The sequence below is a fragment of the Aegilops tauschii genome, chromosome 3, assembly GCF_002575655.3.
Source record: "Aegilops tauschii subsp. strangulata cultivar AL8/78 chromosome 3, Aet v6.0, whole genome shotgun sequence".
Lineage (NCBI taxonomy): Eukaryota > Viridiplantae > Streptophyta > Magnoliopsida > Poales > Poaceae > Aegilops > Aegilops tauschii.
In genome coordinates this window covers 303771818-303784064 of record NC_053037.3, presented here as the reverse complement: position 1 = coordinate 303784064, position 12247 = coordinate 303771818, and positions in this window count along the sequence as shown.

The following is a 12247-nucleotide window of genomic DNA, read 5'->3' as shown; positions in this document are numbered from 1 at the left end:
TGTGGCTTTGTTGTCGAGGAGAGGGTTAGGGCTGCCATGTTTCTTAGGATTGTATGACAATGAGGGTTACCACATGAGATGCTTCAATGTTTTAGTGTGCCCCTTTTTATTGCTGATTTTCTATGTACAAATGGGACTGCTGAGGAGTAGAGACTAAAATAGAGAAGTTATTGGATCCGTCTGGTTTTGTGTGTACTATAATGTCCAGAGGGTCATTGGACCTAGCTGTTTTCTTAGGGTATGGCTTTGTTGTTGACCAATGGGGTAGGTCTGACATGTTTATTGAGGTCATATAATGATTAGTCTTGCCCAGGAAGTGCCTCTTTTGATTGGTGCTCTGATTGAAATTGAATAGATGACTCTTGTGAGAGTTAAAGTCTATACTAAATTCAGTTGTCTTGGAGTTGTAATATATGGATCTAGTGAGAACTGGTAGTTAGGGCCTGCCTAGGAGGTGCTTTGTTGCTTAGGTATATGGATTTGCTAAGAGTTGGTTTCTTTTGATCTTGTGAGGGATGAAGGCTAAAATAGATTCGGTTGTCTTTGAGTTGGGATACATAGATCTGATGAGAGAAGAGGGTTAAAATAGATTCAATTATCTTGGAGTTGGCTTGATTTTCATGTAGTAGCATGTTGCGGCGTGCTTCTCGGTTCTTGATACTTGGTGTGGGTCATTTGATTTATGGTCTTGATGAGTGGATCGATCTGGTGTTAGTTTGGGTCGCTGGTTGGGTGTGGTATATCTTGTTTCTTGTTCTTTTGGATAGTGTCCCCTTGTAGCTTCAGGTTGTCGATGCTTTCTTCAAGGTTCCTTTGGTTTGTGTGGTCCAATGAGATTGGGATTTAGATATCATCTTTGCATAGTCGGTCGATTATCTTTTATTCGGCTTCGTTGTTGAGATCTCAAAAGTGGATCTGTGAGACCTTGGGTTATCTCTTTGAAATGCCTACACACATGTTTGGGTTCCTGTTCTTCCTTCTCTGGGTCCATGTATAATGCCTCCTTGTGTTGTTTTCTTGTGCTTTTCTATGGCAGTTGATGATTTCATATTAATGTTGGTACTTCCTGATGTATATTACTGCAGCATTTGATGTTCCTGTGTATGTGTTGTTTTGTTTCTCTGGTTTTACATTTTTCGCTTTTTTCTTTTAGGTTTGTAACCAGTTCGGTGGTCTCCTTACTGTTCTGTGCGCTATTGGTCGTTGCCTTTGTTATTTGGTCCACAAGGTAATGATGTGGTCATCCAGTTTTGATGTAAAGAAGATTGGTGGCATTTTGTGTTGTCCACTACGATCAGGATTGCTAAGTCGACCATCTTTGGGGTCAGCTAGAGCAGTTTTTGTGGTCATGGCATGCTATTAGTCTTGTTCTATACATAATCTTTTTTTGATCAATTACGGTAGGGAAAATCCCTATCGTTTGTCATTTTCTTATTTATAATTAGAGGTCAAATATGTACATGGTTGACGAGATACAACCAAGTGAGCTCTGGTGACCATGCTTTTAGGGCTGCATCTTGTGCTTCTGCATGGTGGTCATGTGCTTCTAGATGCATGTCATGTTTCCTGTGCTCATCTGGTCCATTTGTCTTTTTTTTTGCATTTTTCATGTATGTTTGCTTCTTTGCTTTACTTTATGTTCACTGCTTCTGTGTATGGTTAGCTTTGTTCATTGCTATGCCTTGATTTTGTTTCCTGGTTTTCACTTTCTGTTTCACAGTTTGTTTCAGTTTATAAGTGAGCTCTCTGGGTCAGCCGTGTTGCTGGAGCCTGCTGACTAGTGGTGCTACTGTCTGATTCACACGGTAAGCTATGCCCTGCTAGATTTCATGTTGCTTGTTATGTGATTGTTCTTGTTTTCCTTTATCTCATGTGCTCATGTGTTTGTTCCTTTCTATGGTGTGCGTTGGCATTTTCTCGGTTGTTCCTTGATGGCTAATTATTTACACGCATGTTTATTCTGCGTTCTTGTGTGCCTTTCTCTAAGGCTGTCGTGACCTACTGTCGATTGACGTTTCATTCCTACGTTCGAGAGGTGGCATCTGATGGTTCTCTGCTTGGAGGAGTTGAGCTCGATGTTCTTACTAGGGATGATATAGTACGGTGTCAAACACATTTTCTGGGTAGTTTGTTTGACAGCTGCTCCTCTTTGTATGATCCGGCTGCTTTTCAGGCGATCCGGTTTTTACATGGGATGTATGGGTTTGTTATTTCAGATTACAATTATGAGAGCATGTTAGCATATAAAGGTGTTGTGCAGTCAGTGTGGTGCTTGCATGCGCACTTGCTCGTTCTACCTGGCCTTTGGTGCATGCAGGTGGGCAAGTGCTACTTCTTGAGCATGCGTTGGTTTTTCACTTGAAGAGCAAAGGGTGATGCAGTAAAGTAGAGATACGTATTTACCTCAGTTTGAGAACCAAGGTATCAATCCAGTAGGAGACTACGCACAAGTCACCGAATACATGCATAAACAATCAAACAACTTGCACCCAACGCGATAAAGGGGTTGTCAATCCCTTCACGGTTACTTGCAAAAGTGAGATCTGATAGAGATATATAAACGATAAAGTAAATATTTTTGGTATTTTTGGTTTATAGATTGGAAAGTAAAAGATTGCAAAAAGAGTAGATCGGAAACTAATATTGTAGATCGGAAACTTATATGATGGAAAATAGACCCGGGGGCCATAGGTTTCACTAGAGGCTTTTCTCAAGATAGCAAATAATACGGTGGGTGAACAAATTACTGCCGAGCAATTGATAGAAAAGCGCAAAGTTATGACGATATCTAAGGCAATGATCATGAATATAGGCATCACGTCCGTGTCAAGTAGACCGAAACGATTCTGCATCTACTACTATTACTCCACACATCGACCGCTATCCAACATGCATCTAGAGTATTAAGTTCATAAAGAACGGAGTAACGCATCTATAATCTATAATACCTAAATAGTTCATCCCCACTACTGTATTTCTCTTGACATGCAGCCTATCCACCTCACCACACATGCCCCACACATGCCACCTCAGCAAATCTGCCACATCAGCATTTTTTTTTCAACAAACCGTATGGTCCAGGATATGTACCCGTCACTTGTAGTCACCGAACGACCGCTTCTCTTCCGCTTCCATAACCGAGCCAATCTAGCGATCTACTCTTCCACAGCTACGGTTACTCCCAAATCCACCGTGTCCGCCGCTTCCTATCCCGTGTCCGCCGCTTCCTATCCCGTTTCTGCTGCATCTCCCCGGACCCCACCATCTTGACCTCCCCTGCCTCCTGATGCTCAAAGCATCCTCCCTTATCCCCTCCTGACTCCTCTCGCCCCCTTGCGAATTGTCGCCGGGCCATTGGCTACATGCCACACCGTCGATCCTACTGTTGCGGCCTGCTGTCCTGCGCAATACGAATCCTGAGCGCGCGACCGCGCCATGCACGAGGAAGTTACCGGCAGTGTCATCTTCTCGGCATCCCGTGTGGAAGTTGGGAGGAACCCCCTTTAGAATTTAGGAAGTCAAATTTGGAGTTTTTCTTTTCATTGCCTTTGTCAGATCACACTTATGCAAGTCAACCTTCCATCATATTTCCGTTATGTGACTTGGGTCATTGGTGTGTACGCTGATTCGTTTGGTACCAGTCACCGAAGAGTAAATTGGTCGCCACACCCTGACACTCCATTGGACCCTGATCATCTACAATCTTTTTTACCAGGTTTGATGCTCTGCCTAATATTTCAACAGCTAACGGTAACTACAAAGTGTTTGCAGACTCTCTTTTTCGGCTCCCTGCAACAAGTTACTGAACCAAGGCATGCATCATTAGAGCAACATAAAAGGTCCACGCCCAAGGCCATATGGATGATCAGAGGAACCCGTTGTGCATAGGCTCCACGAAACCGAGGAGGTATGTAACTATATATTATAGGCTCCTATTTTCGACAAGGTTTGCTACTTATATGAGATGGCCACTTTCTTTGTTTTTTATCTGAACCGTAGATCTATTATTGTTATGTTTATCTTATCCCATGATGTCTCTTTGCTTTGTGAAACGTGAAAATATACCATGGCTGACGTCGTATTTTCATTTTTCGCACATCCCAGGAACTGATAAGAATAAAAAAGAAGTATGAAGTTCAGTAGTATGAAGAGAATGGATACATCCAGGACTAGAGTCGTCATAAGATTGTTCTAGATGACCAGTGAAGATTTAATATCATTTTCTTACGATGGACTTCACATACTTTCATATTGTCTACTCCCTCCGTCCCATAATATAAGAGCCTTTTGGACACTACACTAGTGTAAAAACGCTCTTATATTATGGGACAGAGGGAGTAGCATTTTGCCTTTGGTATGTTGTGATATGCAGTATGCACAAGATACTGATAGTGGTTCTTTAGTTGTTGAAACAAAGTGCAAGAAGATGTACGAGAATGACATAGATTGATCCTTTTGCTGTTTCTCAAGGATGGCTGACATATTTGAACTATCATCAACATGGCGTGTTCATCGATTATAAGTAAATGTTTATACAACTTTTATGTTGGCATTTGTGTTTCAGGGATAGTGTCGATGAAGTTTATTCAAGATAGTAGGGAATATATTCATATCATTCTTGATACTGGATGGGAAGGCCGACATCATCACCTCCATCTAATCCGGCCTCTGTCCTAGAGAAGGTCCATTTTTTATTATTTATATGGAGCATGTGGCACGAAGTAAAATATTGGAAGTTTCACCATTTGGACATTGTTTCAGTGCTGATACTATCTCCCACTGCATTTAGTGAGCTTTCCTGTGACATGATTATTCTAGGTAAAGTACTTCCGCTTCCACAAAAATACACATGGCTCTTTTTCTAATCAGTTTGTATTATGTTATCTACCATATTGGAGGGCTAAACTTCCTTTGGTATACCAATGAAGTATCATAAAGATAGTGATCAGTAGAGATGAGAAGTTGAACACGACATCTCAAATAAGCTCAAATCCTGTAACTCAGTGTAGTCTATGCTCATATCTCTATATTCAGTAAAAGACTTGATCACATAATCCACATTTTGTATTATAATTATAGTATACGTTGTAAAAAACCATAGATCATGTATCTACTATGCAAAAAGTCATTCATTTTATCTATCATCATGTTCATATGACTAAACATTCCGCAGCAACGCGCGGGGTATCATCTAGTTAAGTAAGATGACATGATGTAGAGGAATTAACTCAAGTAATATGATGAAAACCCCATCTTTTTATCCTCGATGGCAACAATACAATACGTGCCTTGCTGCCCTTACTGTCACTGGGAAAGGACATCGCAAGATTGAACCCAAAGCTAAGCACTTCTCCCATTGCAAGAAAAACCAATCTAGTTGGCCATACCAAACCGATAGTTCGAAGAGAATTACAAAGATATCAAATCATGCATATAAGAATTCAGAGAAGATTCAAATGATATTCATAGATAAGCTGATCATAAATCCACAATTCATCGGATCTCGGCAAACACACCGCAAAAAAGTATTACATCGAATAGATCTCCAAGAACATCGAGGAGAACATGGTATTGAGAATCAAAGAGAGATAAGAAGCCATCTAGCTACTAGCTATGGACCCATAGGTCTATGGTAAACTACTCACGTTTCATCGGAAGGGCAATAGAGTTGATGTAGAAGCCCCCCGTGATCGAATCCCCCTCCGGCAGGGTGCCGGAAAAGGTCCCTAGATGGTATCTCACGGGTACAGAAGGTTGCGGCCGTGGAAAAGTGTTTTCATGGATGCCTCTGGTGGTTTGGGGATATATGGGAATATATAGGCGAAAGAATTAGGTCAGGAGGTGCACGAGGGGACCACAAGGGTGGGGGGCGTGCCCTCCGTCCTTGTGGCCGCCTCGTGGCTCCTCCGACTTCATCTCCAAGTCTCCTTGTTGTCTTTCGGTCCAAGAAAAATCATCGCGAAGGTTTTATTCCATTTGGGCTCTGTTTCGTATTCCTTTTTTGCGAAACTCAAAAACAAGGAAAAAAACTGGAACTCGCACTGGGCTCTAGGTTAAAATAGGTTAGTCCCAAAAATAATATAAAATAGCATAATAATGCATTAAAACATCCAAAACAGATAATATAATAGCATTGAACAATCAAAAATTATAAATACGTTGGAGACGTATCAAGCATCCCCAAGCTTAATTCCTGCTTGTCCTCGAGTAGGTAAATGATAAAAACAGAATTTTTGATGTGTAATGCTACCTAACATATTTATCCATGTAATTTCTTTATTGTGGCATGAATGTTCAGATCCGTAAGATTCAAAACAAAAGTTTAATATTGACATAAAAACAATAATACTTCAAGCATACTAACAAGGCAATTATGTCTTCTCAAAATAACATGGCCGAAGAAAGCTTATCCCTACAAAATCATATAATCTGGCTATACTCCATCTTCATCACACAAAATATTCAAATCATGCACAACCCCAATGACAAGCCAAGCAATTGTTTCATACTTTTGATGTTCCTAAACTTTTTCAACTTTCACGCAATACATGAGCGTGAGCCATGGACATAGCACTATAGGTGGAATAGAAGGTGGTTGTGGAGAAGACAAGAAGAAGGAGATAGTCTCACATCAATTAGGTGTCGGTGTACAAAAGTAGGGGCCTTTCTGTATCCCTTTACTTGTGCACGGGCAGACGTAGCCGCACCTGCGGCCGGGCTTGGCGGGGCAGAGGAAGGGAAAGTACAAGGCTGCCGAGGCAGCACTCAAGCCAGGAGCATGAAGAGCAAAGGGGCAAGGTTGATTCCTCCCCAGCAAGACCCTTGCCGGGGCGGCCTACACAGCCCCGGCAAGAGCCTTGTCAGGGCGACTTGCCCAACACCAGCAAGGCCGCCACCCTCGAGCCTGAGAGTCCTGACACCATCGACAAACATCAAGACCAAGGCTCAGGGGCGCCTGTGTGGTGGCATGCGGATCTTTGTGAAGACCAAAGACCTGCAAATCTAGATGGGAACCAGAAGACGAAGACCCCCGGCAAGATCCTTGCCAGGATCTTGCCGGGGACATCCACAAGACCCCGGCAAGACCCTTGCCGGGGGCATCTGCGGGGCCACAACCAGGCCCGCACCTACCAAGGTTTCGCTGTCCCACGGCCGTTTTGACGCGGCAACTAGCCTGCCAAACTAGACACGCACTACGTGGCAGCAAGCAACCTCTATGTCAACCAGTCAAGCACATGCATGGTGGCATGCAGATCTTTTGTGAAGACCCTGCCACCGCACCAACACAGCAGCCAGCCAACCATCATGGCGCTGCATGCCTCATCAGCTTGGACGCGCATCAAAGCAAGGCGAGGCGGCGACGGACGGGACAAGCTTCATGCCGTCCCCGATAAAGCAAGAGGACACGTAGGTGGCACATGAAATGCGTTTGTCCCACGATGTCAGGGATAGACTTGTACACTGTAGATGCTTTCCACCTCCTGTGTGCCATTATGGCAACCCCTTTGACATATAAAAGGAGGCTCGAGGCATACTGAGGAAGGATTCAGACTTTTTGAATTGGGTATGCACCGCAGCTAGTTCAAGAGCTCAAGAACACCAAATATACACCAAAGCAGGACTAGGGTATTACGCATCGTTTGCGGCCCGAACCTGGGTAAAAATCCCCTCGCGCTAATCTTTTAGACCTGCTCTTTGCGCAGCTCCACGCCCCGCCAACCGTAGTAGGGATTCCGTGTGATCCCATAGGTGTAGTTTTCCCTGACATCCTTGGCGCGCGAGGTAGGGGGTGCAAGCTGTGAAAATCTGGTCTGAAAGTTAGCGCATCGACGCCATCATCGCGATGTCTCCAAGGAAGAAGGTGACAGCCACCAGCCACACTCTGGTGCCATCAGCTAGGCGAGTGGTGTCATCTGTAGCCGCAATAGTCATCTGCGTGGCGACGAAGAGCTAAGTCATGCAAAACCTTGAGCAATTTCCTTTTTTATAAGGTTGTTTTCCTCGAAAGATCTTGCTCCTTGTATGGAAAACTTGCACGCACAGGAACCCTTCCGCTATTGGCAACGCCCTTGTTCTGTTTCGAGTCCGCTCAACAGTTCAAGCGGCCGCGCTGAGAACGGCAAGGTGGCTTGCCCGGCAGCAAGCGCCCCCCGACAGGCTGCTAAGGATCCGTTCCTCAAAGCGCCACAACACGGGTTTACGCATCGGCAAACCTATCCAATTAAGCATAGGGTGCGTACATACAAAGAATGATCAAACAGGAAGATAGCATGCACTGTTCCCGAATACTTCAAAGTTATATTACATCAATAGTTGCTGCGGTTCTAACTTAAGATAAAATTGTCTTGGTCATGAACTCGCAGCGGCGATGAGAAACAGGGTGCCTAGTCCCGACGCTGGCCCTCCACCCTCTTGACTCCATTAACGCAGCTGATGATGGGCTCGATACGCTCTTCGAGCGTCGTGAGGTCCACATCCTCCGCAAGCTCTCCAGCGCATTGGCAAAGTCGACGCTGGGGTTCCAGAACGCTACCTTGGCGAGCACATTGGTCAGGGCGCCCCGACAGAGCCTCCGTGCCTCATTGGCCAGATAAGTTGCTTGATTGGAGCGGAGCTGCTCCAGGGCGTCGAGGATGCGCTCGAAGAACAAAGTCAGCCTGGCGTTGGGGCTTATGTTCACCTCTTGGGAGTACCTGACATCCGGCATGCCCATGACAGCTAGCTGCGTGGTGAGCTTCCCTGCAACGACGATGAGGCGGCCGATCCAGAGGTTCACGTTGTCCACATAGTCCTTGTGGGCAGCGGCGTCATCCCTCCGCAGCTGCCTCTCGCTCTCAAGGGCCTTGTTCAGGGTCTTCTCACGGGCCCTGACCTCCGAAAGCGTCCCTTCCAAGCCGTCCAATTTTAGCTTCAGATCGTTGATGGAGTCGTTGGCCTCGGAGAGCAACTTGGCCTTGTCGGAGATGGTGACCTGCGAGTCCGCCAAGGCGCAGTTAGCCGTGTCCCTCTCCTCCGTCAGCCTTGAGATTTCCTTCTTCGGCTCCTCCCGCTCCAGCTCTAGCTTCTCCACCTTGGCGGTGCGGTCCAGGGCCAGAGCATCAAGTGCGTCCTTGTGCTTCTGCTCCAGCTCCTGGGTCCGCTGCGCAACAAGCTTCTCGATGTCACGCCCAAGATGCGACCCTATCCTAAAGGAACACGAAGGTCCCACCAAGGATAGAAGCGCATCTTGAAGACGCTTTGCAAGGTGGATATCATTACATAAACATTACATAATATTTGGGGATACATACAAGGCTTACAAATGCCGCAAGAATACAGCATACATCATACATAAGCATCAACATCCGACTACGGATGAAACACAAACAGAAACTCCAATGACATCCACCCTGCTAACCCAGGCTGCCGACCTGGAACCTATCCCCTGATCGAAGGAGAAGCAGAAGAAGAACTCCAAAACAAGTGAACATCGCTCTCGCGTCATGATCATCGCAAAACCTGTACCTGCAACTGGTGTTGTAGTAATCTGTGAGCCACGAGGACTCAGCAATCCCATTACCATGGGTATCAAGACTAGCAAAGCTTAATGGGAAAGGAAAGGATAAGGTGGTGAGGTTGCAGCAGCGACTAAGCAAGTATGGTGGCTAACTTACACAAATAAGAGTGAGAAGAGAAGCAAAAGAACGGTCGTGAACTAGCAATGATCAAGAAGTGATCTTGAACTCCTACTTACGTCAAACATAACCCAGAAATTGTGTTCACTTCCCGGACTCCGCCGAGAAGAGACCATCACGGCTACACACGCGGTTGATGCGTTTTAATTAAGGTCAAGTGTCAAGTTCTCTACAACCGGATATTAACAAATTCCCATCTGCCACATAACCGCGGGCACGGCTCTCGAAAGTTTATACCCTGCAGGGGTGTCCCAACTTAGCCCATTATAAACTCTCACGGTCAACGAAGGATATTCCTTCTCCCGGAAGACCCGATCAGTCTCGGAATCCCGGTTACAAGACATTTCGACAATGGTAAAACAAAACCAGCAAGACCGCCCGATGCGCCGACATCCCAATAGGAGCTGCACATATCTCGTTCTCAGGGCAACACCGGATGAACACTATGTACAACTAAAACCAGCCCTCAAGTTTCCCCGAGGTGGCGCTGCAAGTGGCTCTGGTTCGGACCAACACTTAGACAAGCATTGGCCCGGGGGGGGGGGCTAAATAAAGATGACCCTCGAGAGAGCGACTCCCAAGGGAAAAGTAGGTGGTGGTGAGGCAAATGGTAAAACCAAGGTTGGGCCTTGCTGGAAGAGTTTTATTCAAAGCGAGCTGTCAAGGGGGTCCCATAAATCACCCAACCGTGTAAGGAACGCAAAATCCGGGAACATAACACCGGTATGACGGAAACTAGGGCGGCAAGAGTGGAACAAAACACCAGGCATAAGGCCGAGCCTTCCACCCTTTACCAAATATATAGATGCATTAATAATATAAGAGATATTGTGATATCCCAACATAAACATAAACCAACATGGAGCAATCTTCATCTTCACCTGCAACTAGCAGCGCTATAAGAGGGGCTGAGCAAAGCGGTAACATAGCCAAACAACGGTTTGCTAGGAAGGGTGACAAAGGTTAGAGGTTCATGGCAATTTGGGAGGCTTGAAGAGCAAGTGAATAGGTAGCGCAGCAAAGCGACAGAACGAAGCAACTAGCATAGCAATGATAGTAATGAGATCCAAGGTGACGGTCATCTTGCCTGAAATCCCGCTAGGAATAAGAACGAGACCATGAAGAAGATGAAGCCACGAAGACGAACGAATCCTCACGATCGCAACGACACGAGAACTATCGAGAAGAAGCACACAACATGGTAAACACACCACACATGAACAAAGCATGATGCTCAACCAAGAATGATGCATGACAAGGCTACATGAAGCTACTCATGACAAGAGATGATGCATACAAGAGCAACACATCAACGCAAGTTTAAATGAGGCCGGAAACAACATATAACAATTCCGGTAAGTCCTCATATGCAAATTTCGAAATTGGTCCAGAACTGAATAAACCTTATGTTCAAGTTATTAAACAGCAAGTTAAAGAGCATCATGATGATCTACACGAAATTCTAGTCAAGTTACATATAAAGTTCATTAGATTCAGAGCTACGGCCTAGAAGATATGAGCAAAACAAGTTAAACATGGCATTGATGCAAAATGCATACAAACATCAAGCAAACACCTCAAAACAAGGATGCAACATGATAATATGAAACTACATGCAAATCTAAGCAAGTTTCATATAGAGCATGCTCGAAACGGAGCAACGGTGCAACACATACACTCCAAACAAGACATAGCAACAATATGTCCAAAACAGCAACTAGGCATCTAGCAAGCATCAAAACAATATGTTATAACAACTCAACATGAAAACAAAAGGCATGGGCATGATGTAAAGGTAAAGCATGACAAAACATGAACATTGAGGTATCTCCAGAAATCACTAGAACAAGCTCAAAAGGACATGGCAAGATTGCAAATAATAACAGGTTCACAGACTTAGCAGAATTACTGGACATGACAGAAACAGCATCAGGTAGCAATGTTCAGAGCACGAAATCAACATGCTACAGCAACTTAACTGGCAAAACAAGGCATGGCATCAATCTACTAAATGCATATGACCAAAGTCCCTTACTTACCATAAGCCAGAAGGGCACAGAAGATATGATGACAACCATGTAAACATAGCAAGTTTCGTTATCAGGTTTCAGACTTAGCAGAAAACAGAGCATGGCAGAAACAATAATATGTAGGCATCTTGGTGAGCTTGATGCACTCACCACAAGGCAATGCATGACAAAACAAGCATACCTACAGCAAGATGGCATGTTTATGAAGCTATCCATGGCAAGAGCAAATACATAGCATGTATGGGCCAACTACAACAAGCTTGGCAAAATTGAGTAACACGTAAACAATCTGCCAGGAACATTTTATAGCAAAAGTAGAGCAAGATTGAGTCAAGCTATGGCACTCCATAATTACAAACAAGGGCATGAATGGATCAATTACAACAATATCTACAAAACATCCTTACTGAATATCTCCAAAATATGCACGGATCTCTCTGTAGTATTAAGTTTACATGGCAACAAAATAACAGCAGACAAAGACTTGGAGAAATTACAAGTCCCTGAAATCAGAAACATTGCGGAGCCTAGTTTGCATGCTTG